The sequence below is a fragment of the Equus quagga genome, chromosome 7 (assembly GCF_021613505.1).
Source record: "Equus quagga isolate Etosha38 chromosome 7, UCLA_HA_Equagga_1.0, whole genome shotgun sequence".
NCBI lineage: Eukaryota > Metazoa > Chordata > Mammalia > Perissodactyla > Equidae > Equus > Equus quagga.
Genome location: NC_060273.1, coordinates 46,249,502 through 46,266,558, shown reverse-complemented (window position 1 = coordinate 46,266,558; position 17,057 = coordinate 46,249,502). Strand labels below are relative to the sequence as shown.

Genomic DNA, 17,057 nt, shown 5'->3' with positions numbered 1-17,057 from the left:
TTGAAGTTGCTACTATGAACACAAAGTGAAATGTCTGAATTAGAAACCCAATCCCACAATCTTTATTTCTATGCTTTTTTTTTAATTTAAGAAAATATTCTTTTGTGTCCAGGTTTTTAAAAATGAATTAAAAGCCTCAACTTTTTACATTCAATTATCTGGCAGCACCCCTAGCATCTGCAAACAATATGGTCCTGGTTTTACGTATGCAAACAAGTCCTGACTCCAAAAGTAAATAAAGGATGAGTTTCTGAGGAGAGACGGAGGCTTTGGGAGTGTTCCCTCCAGAAGCACCCAGAAGGAGAACTTGAAGTCTGTGGGGGGAAGGGGCAAGGAAAACCAGTCAGGGAAAATCATGGTTTGCAACCGAGCATGAGGTGGTCAGACGATAAACTCATTAAGGATGGGTTGGAGCATTCGTCTGAAACACTTCACTAGATGTCTGGTCACATCCTCGAACAGTTGCATTTTGATGAAATATAGATTAACATACAAAAAGGAATGTAATGATTTATTTCTGTAAAATGCTGCAAATAAAGCCACGAAGACATGCCTATCCTTTGATAGAAAATTCCTATTCTAGGGAATATACCCCCAAGGAAATAAACCAGCAGAAGCAAAAGATGATATTCATGAAGAAGCTGCGCCACAAAACAGCAGGAGCGGTTTAGAGAAGGATGGTGAATCCCTTGATGGAACTGTCATGTCTCCGTGAAACATCATTACGAAGACTATGTAGCAACCAGGAAAACTGTTTACAATACAATAAATAAAATGTTTATATCTGTGTAACAGTTCAGGCCTGGGATGGCAGCAAGAACCAAACACCGACCCACTCGGCTGTCGGGATTATGGTGAGTGGCTTCTTTAAAAGTTCTTTCTGTGTTGTAATAGCATCTTCTCAGTCAAAAAAAAAAAAAAAATCCTGGAAGTAGAAGAGCCAAAATGAAGCACTGAAATCCCCCTGCTGAGGGCAAGTGTGAACGACAGACTGATGATGGCGTTTCCTCAGAAAGCCCCACTCCCAAGACCAACCCTGTAGCACACATGCACCACAAACACCAGAGGAAAGGCTTGTGGGGACAAACCCTCTCCATGCCAGCCACATCCCCTTGCCCTCCTCACATCCCCTCTGCGCTCCTCCTACCCCCGTAGGGAAGGGCCCATGCACACATTCTTACTGCCACCAGCAACCCGAGAAGGCAGCATTTCCTGGCCTCTTTAACGCTCTTTGTTATGACCCCTCCACATTGATGCTGAGCACGGTGAGGACGAGGAAAGAAAACATAAAGTATTATTATCAAGATTATTGATTACTTATGATGTGCCAGGTACTGTGCCAACAGCTGTCATCTCATCCAGTCCTCTCAATAACCCCCGTAAAGCTGGGAGTATTGTTATACCCATTTACAGAGGAGAGAATTGAGACTTAGAGAGGGCAATGTGTCAGGGCTGGACTTAAACTCTGGTATCAACTAATTCCAACCACAAAGCAAGACCACCTCCACTTATAAGCAATTCTCATGTCTAAAAAAATAGTTGCTGTGCAAAGCCAGGCCATAAAAACTATAAGGACAGAAATCAGATCAGTGGTGGGAAAAGGAATGAAGTGCAGGGAGCCGCATGGAGCAGATGCGAGGGTGATGAACTGTTCCGCGTGGTATTGGGGTGGTGGATACATGACTCGAGGCGTTTGTCAAAAACCACAGGACTGTACATCACAAAGAAGCAACTTTAATGCATACAAGAAAAAAAAATTCAACCAGGATGTCGGAGAATCCCAGGATGAAATGGGGGCTGACAAGTGAATCTAACTGTATTAAAACTGTATGACATACCTCACTGAAGGTGGTGGGGAAAATAACGTAGCTGACCTGAGTAACTTTGCAAAACAGCGTTTCAGTTAAGATCTGTAAGGCTGAAGACCAAAGGAACTGTACATGAATGCTGTACTCTAGTAGGTAAAGTTATTTCTCACAGGGCTACAGGGCAACACATTTGAAACTACCTTCCATATATACTGGAGTTGAACAAATGAGTACATAAACTATGAGTAATGAGAGCCAAGTTTCTCACTGTCGAGAAAGAAGTTATAAATAAGCAAAGGGGGAAAGCTGGAACAAACCCTGTGGTGCGGGATTAGTCAGAGACATTGCTATGAAGTCATGCTTCTGTTATGTACACAGACAGATGCATACAGAAATAATTACAGGTATGTGTACAAAGAGCGGCGAATATACATGAGTACATACCCTAGCTGTCTGCAGAGAAGACCTACAACCAGCGAAATCCTAGTAGCAACAAGCACGCCCAGCACCCAGATCTTGGTCTCTAAATACCGTTCTCCAATAAAAGGAACCACGACCTTGGAGAAATGGCTGATTCTCGGGCCAGGGCATGAAAAATACAAGGTGAACCTGGAGTATCATATAGTGCCAGAAAGTAAAGAAGTGCTTTGAGAAAAAAAAGGGGGAGGAGTACATGAAAGAAACACAAAACAACCTGAAAGAGCTCAGAATGGCCAAAACTGGAACAATTTAAACAACAAAATAAATAATGTAGCATTGAATTATAACACACTTTAATAAATTAAATATCCATGGTCCATACTGAGATAAATGATTGAATAAATAAATGGGGAGAAGACACAAACCTTCCCTACAGAAAAATTCCTAATAACACATGTAGATACTTCCCTCCCCAGGAGGTAGAGCTAAGTTCCCCTCTCCCTGGGTGTGGGCTGCACAAGTGACTCCCTTCCCAGAGGACAGTAGGGAAAAGAAAATAGTAACTTCATAATGGAGAAACCTAGCAGATACCACTTTAACCAAGTCATCAGGATCATGTCACCAGGGATAGGTCATGCTGACATCATGGACCCCGGACACAATGCCATGACAGTGGCATCCACCTTAGTGGCATTCTTCCCAAGCACTCATAACCCAGTCTACTCATGAGAAACATCAGACTAGCCCAAACTGAGGCACGTTCTGCAAAGTACCTGACCAATATGTCTCAAAATTGTCAAGGTCGTGAAAAGCAAAGAAAGACTGAGAAAGTGTCACAGATTGGAGGAGACTAAGGAGACATGACACCTAAGTGTAATATGGCGTCCTGGATGGGATCCTGGAATAGGAAAAGGTCACAGAGGATAAACTGGTGAGAAGAGCTGAAGAAAGTCTGTAGTTCAGTTAAAAAAATGGGTAGCAGAATCACAAAGTCACTCGCCACCAACTGAGACATGGCTTTGTTATTTTCTATAACATCCATTCTTTTTTGAGGTGAGGGGGCCGGCCTGGTGGTGTAGTGGTTAAGGCCGTGTGCTCTGCTTTGGCAGCCTTTGCAAGTTTGGATCCCAGGCGTGGACCTAGCACCACTCATCAAGCCACACTGGTGGTGTCCCACATAAAACAGAGGAGGATTGGCACAGAGATTGGCTCAGTGACAATCTTCTTCACACACACACACACAAACACACACACACAAATTGAGATGAAATTCACATAACATAAAATTAACCATTTTAAAGTGAACAATTCAGTGCATTTAGTGGATTCGCAAAGTTGTGCAACCCCTCCCTTTATCTAGCTCCCTCCATCTAGTTCCCAAACATTATCATCACCACAAAAGGAGATCCTGCACCCTTAAGCAGTTATTTCCCATTCTTCCCTCCTCCCAGCCCCTGGCAACTGCCAATCTGCTGTCTCTCTCGATGGATTGACCTATTCTGGATATTTCATATAAACAGTTACACAATATGTGACCTTTTGTGTCTGGCTTCTTTCTCGTAGCATAATGTTTTTGAAATTCATCTACTCTGTAGTACGTATCAGTACTTTGTTTTTCTTTATGGCTGAATAATATCGTGTCGTATGATTACACAACAATTTGTTTATCCACTCATCCATTAATGAACATCGGGGCTGTTTCCACCTTTTGGCTATTGTGAATAGCCCTGCCATGAACAGTAGTGTTTGTTTCAGTAACTGTTTTTAATTCTTTTGGGTATATACCTAGGAGCGGAATTGCTGGGTCATATGGTAATTCCATATTTAACTTTTATGAGGGTGGAGTGAGGAAGGTTGGCCTTGGGCCAACATCTTCCTCTTTTTGCTTGAGGAAGATTGTCCCTATACTAACATCTGTGCCAATCTTCCTCTATTTTGTATGTGGGACGCCTCCGCAGTGTGGCTTGATGAACAGTGTGTAGGTCTGTGCCCAGAATCTGAACCTGCGAACCCAGGGCCGCCAAAGTGGAGTGTACAAACTTAACCACTATACCACTGGGCCGGCCCTCCATATTTAACTTTTTGAGGACCCACCGAACTTCTCCACAGTGGCTGAACCATTTTACACTCCTACCAGCAATGTATGAAGGTTCCAATTTCTCCCCAACCTGACAAACAGATCCTAGTGAATGTGAAGTGGTAACTCATTGTGGTTTTGATTTGCATTTCCCTAATGACTAATAATGTTGAACATCTCTTCGTGTGCTTGTTGCCTATTTGTATCTCTTGTTTGAAGAAATGTCTGTTCAAGTCCTTGGCTCATTTTTAAATTGGGTTGTTTGTCTTTTTGTTGTGGAGTTGTAAGAGTTTTTTAATATACTCTGGATACTGCATCATTATCAGATACATGCTTTGCAAATATTTTCTCATATAACAGATCTATTCTTGATCAGAATTCTAACCACCTCCAACCAAGACACAATATGGGTATGTTGAAATCATCTCAAAAATTGGAAGTGGTGGAAGTGGACCCGCAGCTTCATGCTGGTCCTCACATTGGTTTTTGATGAAGTCTTGCTGGATTAATAGTGGGATATTGTTACTAATGAATTTACCTGGTCCTTTTTAGTTAATAGTAATTATATTAGTTTTTGATTGCTGCATAACAAGTTGCTACAAAATCAGTAGCTCAAAACAATACAAATTTACTATCTCATATTTTCTGTGGTCAGAAGTCTGGACACTGATTAGCTTGGTTCTCTGCTCAGGGTCTCACAAGGCTGAAATCAATGTGTTCTAGAGCTCTGGTCCTCTTTCAAGCTCATGGGGTTGCTTGGGGTCTGAGGCCCCCATTCTCTTGCTGGCTGCTGGCCAGGGTCTGCTCTCAGCTCATAGGGGACACTCACAGGTCCTTGGCATGTGGCCCCTCCACACAGCCTCTTGTGCTTCTACTCTCTCTGACTTCAGGAAGGGCCCAGTCTCTATTAGGGGCTCACCTGATTAAGTCAGGCTCTCCAAGGATAAGCTTTTTAATTAACTCAAAGTCAGCTGATTAGTAATTCAGTCATAATCACAGGTGCTGCCTGCACTCAAGGGGAGGGAATTATACCAAGTGTGTACACCAGAGGGTGGGAATCTTGGGGGCTGTCTTAGAATTCTGCCTGTCAGAGTATTGTATCACAGGTAATTTCTTACATTTGACAAATGTGCTATGGTTATGTACAGGATATTTTTCTATAAATCTAAAATTATTCCAAAAATTTTTAAAGGCTGCATCATGGATTTCTACTTCCAGGCAAGACGGAGTAGCAATGACTAGATTTACCATCCTGCCTAAAACAACATAAAACCCAAACAACGACGACGACAACACAAAACCCCACCAATAGAATCTACAAAACAAAGGTTTTGGAGACACTGGTGTAAAGCAGGGAAGGAGAGTGATTTCCGAGACACAGAGCACAAGAGCTCCGGCCTCCTGTCTGGGGGCCCTCCAGGCCGTGGCACAGGGAGGGGAAGCATGTGTAAGGCCTGGCAGCTTCCCTGAGCTCAAGAGCTTGAGCTGAAGAGATGGAGCAAGGCTATTGGAGTGTGCAGAGCAGAGGACCGGAGGGGTGAGAGCTGCACAGAGAACTATCGGATGAGCAACCACCCGACTCTAGGGCACTTCCACCCCAGAGAAACGAAAGCACATGTCCACACACAGACTCCTACATGAATGTGCACAGCAGCTTTATCTGTAATAACCCAAGACTGGAAACAACCCAAACATCCATCAGCAGGAGAATGGATAAACAAATTGTGGTATATCCATGTAATAATAATACTCAGTAATGAAAAAGAATGAACTAACAATACATGCAGAAGTATCAAAGAATCTCTCAGTAATTACAGAGTGAAGGGGACATGACCCCCCCAACAAAAGAGTGCCTACTGCGTAATTCCATTCATATAAAAATCTCCCCAGAAAAGAAAGAAAACACCAGTAGTGACAGAAATCAGGGATCCCAGGGGGGCAGGTGCGGCGGGATGGGGGGAAGGAGTTCAGGGAGTGGGAGGAGACTTTGGAGGCTGATGGACGTGTTCACTATCTTGACGGTGGAGATGGTTTCACAGGTGCACACACATGTCAAAATGTATCAGATTATACATTTTAAAGATGTGAAGTTTGTCATATGTCAAGTATACCTCAAAAAAAAAGAGGAAAAAACCCTGACACCGCCACCCTGGCCACAGCTGGCACAGGCCTGGCTGGTGCTGGAGCAGGCACCTGGGCTCAGGAAGCACTGGCTCACCCACTGGGCTTCGGGGCCCACCCCCTGCCAGGTGAACCCTGCCTACAGAGTCAGGCAGAGACGACCAGTGAGAGCATCCAGCCCCTCCAGACACACAGCAGCAGCTCACAGACTTTTCTCCACAGAATGTGGGTTTAATCGGTGACTCCCACGGGCATGCTGAGTGACTCTCTTCCAAACCACATCGGCAAACATTTCTTTAAGGGTCCCTGCTCAGTCCCAAAATATGTTTTGAAAGATTTGATCTGCAAACAAAATGCAATTCTTCTGTAATCCTTAATTTGTGTTCCCATTCATTATTTTTCAGACACACCTCACTTCCCGTCAGAACCTGCCTTCTAAGGTTCACACACCAGGCCGACAGAGAGAAATCCCACCCGCAGCCCTGTGGGGGGAAGGAACAGTTTCCCTCGCAGCGGCGACAGGTTGAGGAGAGCCCTCAGGCTGCTCTGGTGTGTGGCCTCTGAGCCTTCTGCACACTGTGGCCACAGTCTTCTCCCTACACAGGCCCGGCCGCCACGCCAGGCCTGCTCACACCCTCACACCCAGGCCCACCTGCTTCCTGCTGACCACTGCTCTCTCGGTCCTGTCCACAGTCAACATCTGGAGTGTCCCCTCCTGTATCAAGTCTGATTAGACGGTGTCACAGGCTGAATCGCATCCCTCCAAAATCCATATGTTGAAGTCCTAGCCCCTGGTGCCTCTGAACGTGACTGTATTTGGAGATGGGGTTTTTACAGAGGTAATTAAGGTAAAATGAGGCCATATGGGTGGGCCCTAATCCAATGTGACTGGTGTCCCTGTAAGAGGAGGAAATTTGGACACAGACACACGGAGCGTTGACCACGTGAGGACACGGGGAGAAGACAGCTGTCTGCAAGCCAAGGACAGAGGCCTCGGGAGAAACCAGCCCTGCCGACCCCTGGATCTCAGACTTCCAGCCTCCAGAACTGTGAGGAATAAACGTCTGTCATTTAAGCCGCCCTGACTGTGGGTGGTACTTTGTTAGGGCAGCCCAAGCCAACTACAGATGGGACCCCCCAGAGGCCCCTGCCTCACCCCTACATGCCTCCTTCCAATTCAACACAGGCCCCAGTGGGGACTGAAGTGAGAGGAGGCAGTGAGGAGCCAGAAAGGACCCAGGGGCCTTGACCGCTGGGCTGGCCCAGGAGTTTTCACCTTACCGGCCCACAGGCCACAGTCGAGGGGAGGTACGGAGGGTTGACAGGAGCTGAGGGGAGGGAGACACTGCTGAGAATATTTAGGAAGACGAATGAGAAGAATGAGCTGTGGCCAGACCTGCCTGGGGCATGGCGTGGCAGGACTCAGGGAGGCAAGGAAGTAACAGTTTCAAGAAAGGCCGATGGGCAGGACCTGCTGGGCTGAGTGATGAGGGGCCTCCTTCCAGCTCAACTCATTCAAAGCCAAGTTGAAGGTGTGAGCCTGTTACAGGAGCAGAAGGAGGAGGAACCGACTGCTAGATCAGGAAAGCAGGGGTGGGGCGGGGTTGAGGAGGGGACTGACTCTGTCCCGTTGTCTGTCATCTAGGACAGTCCTGGCAAGCCAGCCTTACTTCATCCTCAGAGAAACGGAGTGAAGCAGATACTGTCACCCTCTTTCCAGAGGAGGAAGTTGAAGCTTGGAAAAGCCAACTGATTTGTCCCAGGACACTGTGGCAAGTTCAGAGGCAGCTCCAGCCTCAAAGCCAGGCCCCCAGCTCCAGAGCCCCGGGCACGAGCTGTGCAGGGCCAGTTAGGGGGAGTCAGGAGGACTGGGGCGGGACAACTTCTGTGGCAGGGAGATGAGGTCGGGCTGGTCTCACCCCTTACACCTCCTTCACAGCTCGTGCGTGTGCACATGCACACACGCAGACCCCCACATGCACATTCATATACACGCTCATGCACTTACGTGCACACACACGCACACCCTCCCTCTCACAGGTCTGCACCCACATGTACGCACACACACACATGCATGCTTACATGTACGCACACTTCCTCTCACGTGCATACGCACTCACACACATGCACACTCTCGTGCCCTCCCAGCCCTCACACTGGCTAACCCTCACACACACACACACACACACTCTCGTCCCATTGCCACGTGAACTTGCCTTTCATTTGATCGCACCACAACATGGGTCTGAAACCAAGATGCTGTAGATGATAACAGCCCACAAGTCACACAAGGCACAGTTAAATAAACAGACAGACGCTGTTTTTTGTGTGACGATCCTCCTTGAAGGCTCAAAATTAAGTAGATTTTATTTAAATTGTCTTCTAGAAACACCAGAATACATTCTAATTGCTTTGTGATGTGTTTCACAACCCAAAGTTGGGAGAGAATACAGTTTTAGAAGTTGACATTATCCATTTGAAAGCACTCCCCCGACCCCCGATTTTGTGGTTACATCAGACAAATATTTTCTCATTTACTAATGTGAGTTGAAGCAGATGTATGAGGCCTCTAATTCATCAGGTTAATCACGAGCTTTTGGGGGTGTGTGTGCCATATTGCACAAGCACAAAAACCAAATAACTTATCAATTAAAGCAAATTTATTAGGTGTTTGGGTGCCCTTTTGCAACGAAAAATCCATATAACAATTTTCACGGACAATTAGATTTTTATTTTGGTCATAAATGTGAAATGTTTTCACTTAAATGGAAAATCTCATTCTTTTGAAATGAGAGTGAAAAAAATGGGGCTTTGAAGCTAATTCAGTCTTTGTTTTCTTCAACAGCCAGGTCAAATTTCTCCATCATTGACTCAGAGATTGGACATGGGTTAGTACCTTTTTCACTTCTGTATGGCCTTAATAGGATGGCAGAAGGATCTTAAGGTCAGCCATGTAACCATGGGACCTCCTCTCCAAGTAGCAAACAGACATAGACATTCCTTCTGGATTCGGTCAAAGAAAGCTTTCCAGCATGAACAGCCCCTTTCAGGGTATGTACGATATGCTGAGCACTTCGGACACACCAACTTGTCTAATCCCCACAGACAGCTTGTGAGGCATGTATTCTAATCCCCGTTTAACAGAAGGGCAAACTGAGGTTTGGAAAACTAGTCATTTACCTGGTCACACAGCTGAGAAATGGCAGAGCTGGGAAGTGAAGCCAGGTCTGCTTAAAGCTAAAGCCTTCCCCGCCACCCGACACGTCAGCCACCGACTGAGGATGTCCACGCCGGCAGAAAAAGCTGCTACTGCTCCCACCTAAATGACAGCTCCCATGGGGTCTGCTGCGAGGTTGTGGAAAGGGGCAGAACTAGGGGTCAGGTCACCCAGGTTCAGGCGTATGCTGCCACTGGGGAGAGTCACTGCCCTTCTCTAGGAGGGTGAAGCTCACCTCCAGGGGGTGGGGGCTGTGAAGAAACACCACGAGGATGGTGGGTGAACCCTCCCGCCCAGGACGGGCACAAGAGAGGCCCTCCACGGTCTCCCCGGTGGCCCTGAGGAATGCTAACATGCCTTTCTCTAAGACTGCATCTGCAGCTTACTTCTCCCCAGCGGTTCATGCTTAGTACTGAAATATGTTTCCCAACATGATGAAGGGATGTTTTCTGAGTGTCTGTGTCAACAATTAAAGATTAATCCTGATCCTACACATGGAGAAAATCGATTGGGGAAGGAGCTGGAGGTTGTGTGTGGCCTCTGGAGAACTTTCCCAAACTGAGTTGCATTTGTTGACAGAATTAGAAGTCACAGTGCCGTCGGAGAGCAACACCCGGCACTGCCGAACACCGCTGAAGAAAGGGCTCTGCACCAAATGACAAATGAGCTCATTCCGAGACGAAAGCGTCAGGTTTTCCATGTGTGATTTTTAAGGCTTTCTTTGTTATCAATTGCTTTTTGCTTTCAACAACAACAAATCCAATTGAAATTAAAAACTCAGCTGAACGATAGATTGAATCCACTTTGCCCATCATAAAACTTGAAGCCTGACTTCACAGCGTTGCAAGTTTGGGAATTCAGGAGGATAAACGCGTATGTCATGGACAAACTCAGATCTTGTAAATTCAAACACAAACAAAGCCCTAAAGACATTCCTCCTTAGGCAGTTGCTCCATATCCTAAAGAAGAACAGAAGTAAGAAACTTTCCCCCCAAAACCACTGACGGTACTGTTATCTGTGCCAACAAACGCGTGCCCAGATGCAGTGTTGATGGAGGATGCAGATTCCACTGATGGGTCCTATGTGGTCGTGAATATGGCATAAAGACTGTGCAGCCTGTTTTTGACGTATGGTTGGAATACATACAAGCAAGGTGTGAGTGGTGGGCACGCGCTCGGTGGTTCTGATTAGGTCAGGGTAAATCTGTCCATGCATGAGGACTGGAAGGGATTATGCAAAAAGTTAAATAGCCCTTGTTTTAGAGCAGTGGGATTATCAATAACATTAATCATGCTAAATCAACATACATCTCGGTTATTTAAAAAAAAAAAAAAAAAGGAGGGAGGGGAAGGGAAACTGAGCTGCCGTGCTATTTCCCAGCACTGGGTCTAACACCCTAGATAAGGGAGGTGGCCCCATCTCAGCAGCAGTGGGAGCTGGAGAGCTGAAGAGCAAAGCGAAAGGGTGTACACCCGCCCTGCAAAGAGCAGGTCTGAAAGAACTCTGTCTCCCACCAACACCTATCGATGCCTCGTGGTGGGGGTCAGAATTATTTAAAGAGAGAAACACGTAGAAATCTGTGGTGAAGAGGGCTTCTCTGAAGGTATAGGATCATACCAGCCCTCCTTCCTCCACCCCATTTCCCCACAACTCCTCCTGACAGCCTGAGCAGTGCTCTTAGCCCCACCTCACATGCAGAGAACTGGGCCCCTGAGGGGCTGGACGACCAGCCTGGTCACACAGCCGCAGGTGGTGGCTGGCTGCCATACCCTGCATCTTGTGCCCCCCAAATTCATGTGTTGAAACCTAGTCCCCAGTGTGATGGTGTTTGGAGGTGGTGCTTCTGGGAGGTGACTAGGTGATGGGGTGGAGCCCCCATGAATGGGGTTCATGCCCTTATAAAACAGGCTCCAGAGAGCTCCCTCGCCCCTTCCGCCGTGGGAGGACATAGCAAGAAGACGGCTGCCATGAACCAGGAAGCAGGCTCTCGCTGACATCAGGGCTGCCAGGTCCCAGCCTCCAGAACCACGAGAAATAACTGTTGTTCAAGACGCCCAGTCAGTGGCAGTTTGTTACAGCAGTTGGAGTGGACTAAGATGGTGGCCTTCTGACTTCGCGTCCAAAGTGTTTCCCCAACACCTTGCAGCATTTTCCTCTTCCAAATTCAGGACCCCCCAAAGCTACCATGACACATGGCACCAGGCAAGGCTGTGGCGACCTCCTAGCCAGTAAATTCTCTTTTTAACTTAAGCCAGGCTGAGTTGGGGTCCTGCCATATTGTTATTTGAAGGTACAAGGATCCACAGGCATCTAGAAAGGCTGACCATAATGAGATGATGCTTAATGAGGGAAAAAGGGACATCCTGTTCCAGGGACCATGATTCTAACTGCACGGGCTCTGGAAGGGGGTGTGGAGGCCTTGGTGAGAGATGGCTGCTGAGAAAGCCAAGAAGTCCTGTGGCCAGGGAGGGTGATGAGGGCAGCAGAGCTGGCTGCGCACACCTAATGCCAACAGGGCCCCAGACGGGGTTTCCAGGTGTCCTGGTCTCCTTGGTGCATGGAGGGGCTGGGCCGCCGCCTCCAGCCCTCAGCCTCTCCCGCTTACGGCAGGGTGACGCACAGGGCTGCCGGTCCCTGTGTGTGTCCCGACATGGAGGAAGGTGGAGAGCAGGCCCTAGTGCCACCCCCAGCGCAGAGACCACCGCAGCCAGTGACTGCAGGATTGGCACCGCATCTGCTCGGGGGTTCGAGGCCATCAGCTGTAAAGCACGGGATTGTGCCAGGAGGATCCAAACGCACCAAACCTGCCTTTGACGAGGGCTGGTGCTGAGGGAGACAGAAACTGTGTGGCCGACCAGCGTGTCCAGGGAGTGGGGCTTGGGAAGCGCTGCAGTGGAAGAGGGTCCAGTTAGGAAAATTGTGGCAGGCCAGTGGATGACTGCCCCGGCCTTCTCTGGGGTAACATTCTCTGGCACCTGCCTGGCACTGTTGGTTGCCCCCCAGTAGCCGTTCCCAGTATTCCTTCCTAACAAAGCTGCAATTCTGTCCCAGTGGCAAGGTGGCCAGCCTCAGGGGATGAATCCAGATTGGCCAAAGCCTCCTGTGGCACCCCACTACCCTTGCCAGCGACAGGATGATGGTGCTCTTGGGTCCTGGTTCTGGCTAGCGGCCGAGGGAAGTCGGCTGAGGGAAGTCAGCCGAGAAGTGCTATGAGTCTGCCCCCTGACTCAAACAACAGAGGAAGCCTCTCCAGAAGATGGCTCTTTCTCCTCCCTACTTCCCTTCTACTTTGGCTACTCTTGAGTGAAGACATATACTTGGAGCTCCAGCAGCCATCCTGTGACCATGAAGAAAGGCCAAGAGAATGATAAACACTGACCTGGCACTCAGTTGTGGCCAAGTCATTGAACTAACAGTATCTGCCTACTGACTTCCGGCTTTTCTGTTTACGCCAGATAATCAAATGACTGCATTGTTTAAGCAACCACACTCAGGTCTTCTGTTACTTGCCATCAAAAGCATACTTACTGACCAATACTTTCCTCTACTTTCTTTTTCACTACACACATAGTTGTGACCATCGCATTAGGGAAGAGAAAGCTGATGCTCAGGAAGTTGAAGAAGTTGGATGACAGAGCTAGTAAACGGTGGGACCAAAACCCCACGCATCATCTACCCTTCAGTTTATAGATTCCCCACCTTCAGAAGAGATGCTGCAAATCTTCACAGCCAACATGGAAAAGTCCAATTCAACAATTTCAAACTACGTTTGTGAAAGGAACGCCCTGACAGTTGGCTCACTCTAAACATGCTGCCATTATTATAAAGTTCTCTCAAATTGTCACACACACACACACACACACACAGACACAAGAAAAAGAAAAGAGTAGAAAGAGAGCATGCCAGAAAGTAATTGGAAAGAAACTTTTTTTGTTTGGGAAGCAGGAAATGCCAGGGAAACAAATGCAGCCATGATTTACACTCCACCTCCAGTGGTGCCATGGGATTCCAAACTTGGCATCTTTATTAAAGTGGATGCCACAGGGCAGGTCTGACAAGTGACAGGCCGCCAAAGCGGCCAGAGAAGCTATGTTTGCATCTGGGTTTTACTGTAACGTAACCAGTGTCCACAGTTGACGGCAGGGAAGGAGAGCCCTGAAACCTCACCCTGAGTCTCTGGGTTTTTCTTGTTTTCAAACTGATTGATCTGGAGAACAGAAGAGCAACAGCCAACAATAAATCCATTGTAAGCTGGAAAGGGTCTCCTCTGACTACAATGAAATATTTCTTTAATCCTTGCATTAAATTTTGTACTGTACCGAGAAAGCTCTGCACTCTAAAATGTAAGCTTCTGTAATACTGTAACTACAGGTATGACTAATGGGGACCTTGATTACTTGGGCAATCTAAAGCGCTTTAAAAGCATAATATCAGAGGCTTGTTTTGCATTTATATTTTCAAATCTTACTGAAGATACTATCGTTAATGGCTCTTGCCCAGAAATCTTGCTTTTTTTATGTTCTGAAAACTGTTCCTTTTATTTGGACCATGGAAGGGTCTTTAGTAATCACAAGTTAACAGGAATATTACTTTTTTGTTGTTTCTGCATGTATATTATCAGGCATATCAGCCAGTATTCAAAAAGTTATCCCAAAGTTCTGTTCCCAGGGGAACAAAGAAGGGGTCCCATATTAACAGTGGCTTTTGTTGGCTTATTTCTTTCTTTTCTGACATTAAAGTTGTGTGTGGTTGGCAAGGATTTCTCTTCTTTAATTTGGATGTAGTTTCTGCCTCCAAACGGAAAACAAGCTTGTTGGTAAAAGGACGGGCTGCAGGCCCCTCACATGCACCAGTCCCTCTGCACTGAGAACAACCTAGAACTGAAAAGCTACCCAAGCACAGATGTTCTTTCCTTAAGAGATTTCAGTTCAACATTTACCTGTCCTTCACATCTAATAGCTCAAACAAGTATCTTCACATCTATTTAAAGCCAATTATGGGCTCCCCACTATGCACCTCCCTCGGCCCCCTCATCTCAGCCGGGGCTCTCAGGGTCACCAGCCCAGCTGTGTAATTTCCCATCCAGCAACACTTGCGAGAAGAATGGCTAGCAGCAGGAACAGACTGGCGCCCTGGGAGAGAGACGCCTTTTCACAGGGGACATCCAACCAGCCAGAAGCTCAACCCCAACCACATTGATAGCATGGCACCTCTGACGCTGTGCTGGCAGGAAGGAGCGGCCCTGGCTCCTCCAAGCACATGCACCCCAGATGCCCAGTTTAGTGAGCTAGTAGTAGGATGTGCTGAGTTGCGCCCTGTGCTAATGCCAGCCTACTGAATGGTAGCTTGAGTTTCAAGTGGAAACCCCAGGATTCGAAATGTCCCCTTTGCCTTTCTAATCAAGAGCAGAGAGACAGCACACTCGCATTACTACACTACAGTCCCCAGGTAAAAGGCGTGCTGCGGAAGGGAGCAGGAGGAAGTCACTGCAGTCTCTCCCCACTGGCCTGTGTGCCCAGGACTCAGAACCCACTCTTCTCAGCAGTGGCCACTTTCCCAGGAACCTGCTCCCTATTAGAACAGACACAGTTCGCAAGTTCCCTGTAAAAGGTTTAACCAGGATTTCTGACTCAATCAGGGCTTGTGGTTTATTTTTACTAAGTAAGGCCACAGGGAACACACTAACAAGTAGAAATTTTACTGGCCCTCCATAAATCAAGTCAACACCTGGTCTCTAGGGATTTGCCCAAAGAGAATGGGCTGTGATTTGAAACCATCACCAGGAGCTGCCAGCAGGGCTCCGGAGAGGTTTCTAACGTCTGCAGGCACTTTCAAGGAGAAAATGGGAAATCAGTTCATGAAGCAGCAATTTTGCCCAAAACCAAGCTAGAAGAGATGTAATGCTGGTTTAAGTTAAAGTGACTAAGAAATAGGTATGGTGAACAGGTGTGGTGCAGTCTTCTCCCATTCCCCCAAACATTCCAAACTAACTCAACAATGGACACAGCTCCGGGTCCTAACAGAGACGACGGTATAACGGAATCAGGAGTAACAGGCCTGGCCTCCCTCTCCCGGACCTGGAAACTGTCGCTTTCCATACTACAGTTGAGGACACCCCTTCGGGCAGGAGTGTGGGATCTCGGGGAAGCGCTTCTTCCAGGAGAAAGAGGAAGGCTGAGGCCAGAGTCCACGCGCCGGTCCGCATCCTCGGGGACAGGGGCTGCTGCATAAAAGGTGGAGGTTTTGATGAATAAGATGGGTGAGGGCTTTGAGGTCTCAAATGTGGCTCCTGTTTTGAAGACCACAGCAGCAATCTTTACAGAAATGTCACAGTCTCATATGACGTTTCCAAGAACCACGAAGAAAGTCAGGATCTGCTATGTCCACACTGGCCCGGTGGCATCGCCCAGGAGGCACTGCCTGAAACCAGAATTCAGGTTTCTGGGCCAGACTGTCTTTTCTTGCCCTCACCGTGCCAGGCTGATGTGGGCATCCCCCAGGTCTCGGTTGCACTGGGCGCGCGCTCAGCCTCGGCAGCCTCAGAGCACAGCATCTCCAGGCTGGAGCTGCTCCGAAACAAACTTTCCTGGGGTGGGAGCGTGACCAGGGCAGCCTGGGCTGACCGGATCCCTCCGAGGGCCCCAGCCGGGGTCTGTCTGAGGTTTCCCTCCACCGTGGCCATCGGCCTGCTGGGGCCTCATGCCTCTCCAGGTACACCAGCGTTGGGAACGGTGACGAGACTCACCCACCAGACACTTTCCGCGCGAGCCTCGTCATCCTGGCACAGAAGAGGAGCCAGGAGCTCACCGCAGGCGGGAAACGACCGTCCCTGCGTACACACCCGCGGGGATTCACCCCCAGGTCTGTTATTTCAAAGTCCGTAGTCTTTCCTTTCCCTCTCCCTCTGCTCGTCCCCCAACGGCGCTTCTAGCTCGCTCTTCCCGCGGCCACTTGCCCTAGAAGGCGACCCTAAGGCTGGAGGGGTGACAGCAGGACCCCTCGGGGCCGGCACCCGCAGCCTCCTCCCTCCGCGCAGGCTGCCCGGATGGACTCACGCACCGAGCCAGCGGGCGACCCCTCCTCAGGGAGACCGCCCCCTGCCCGGACTCCCCCCGCACGGACACTCCCCGCAACCGGACCCACTCCCTCCCAGCGGGCCCGCCCCGCCCGGCGCCTCACCTCGCGCAGCAGGCGCTCCAGGTGCGGCTCGGCCCAGGCGACCAGGGCGCTCGGCGGCCCCGCGCGCCGCAGCTGCTCCCGCTCCTCCTCGAGCGCCGCCACCCGGCCCTGCAGCGCGGCTGCCTGGGCGCCCAGCAGCAGGCAGGCGGCCGCCGAGCCGACGGAGAGCAGCAGGCACAGCGCGCTCACCGCCCAGGCCCCAGCCGCCGTCGCGGGGCGCCCGCAGCCGCCGCC

General features: G+C 48.7%; 1 protein-coding gene across 1 annotated transcript in view; it reads right to left on the bottom strand.

Moving 5' to 3' along the window:
• COL23A1 (collagen type XXIII alpha 1 chain) overlaps nucleotides 1-17,051 on the bottom strand; it is a 313,810-nt gene extending 296,759 nt beyond the window's left edge. The window contains exon 1 of the mRNA XM_046666242.1: nucleotides 16,824-17,051. The gene's annotated coding sequence lies outside the window, so the exon portion shown is untranslated. The remainder of the gene's footprint in view (nucleotides 1-16,823) is intronic.
• Nucleotides 17,052-17,057: the final 6 nt, after the last annotated feature.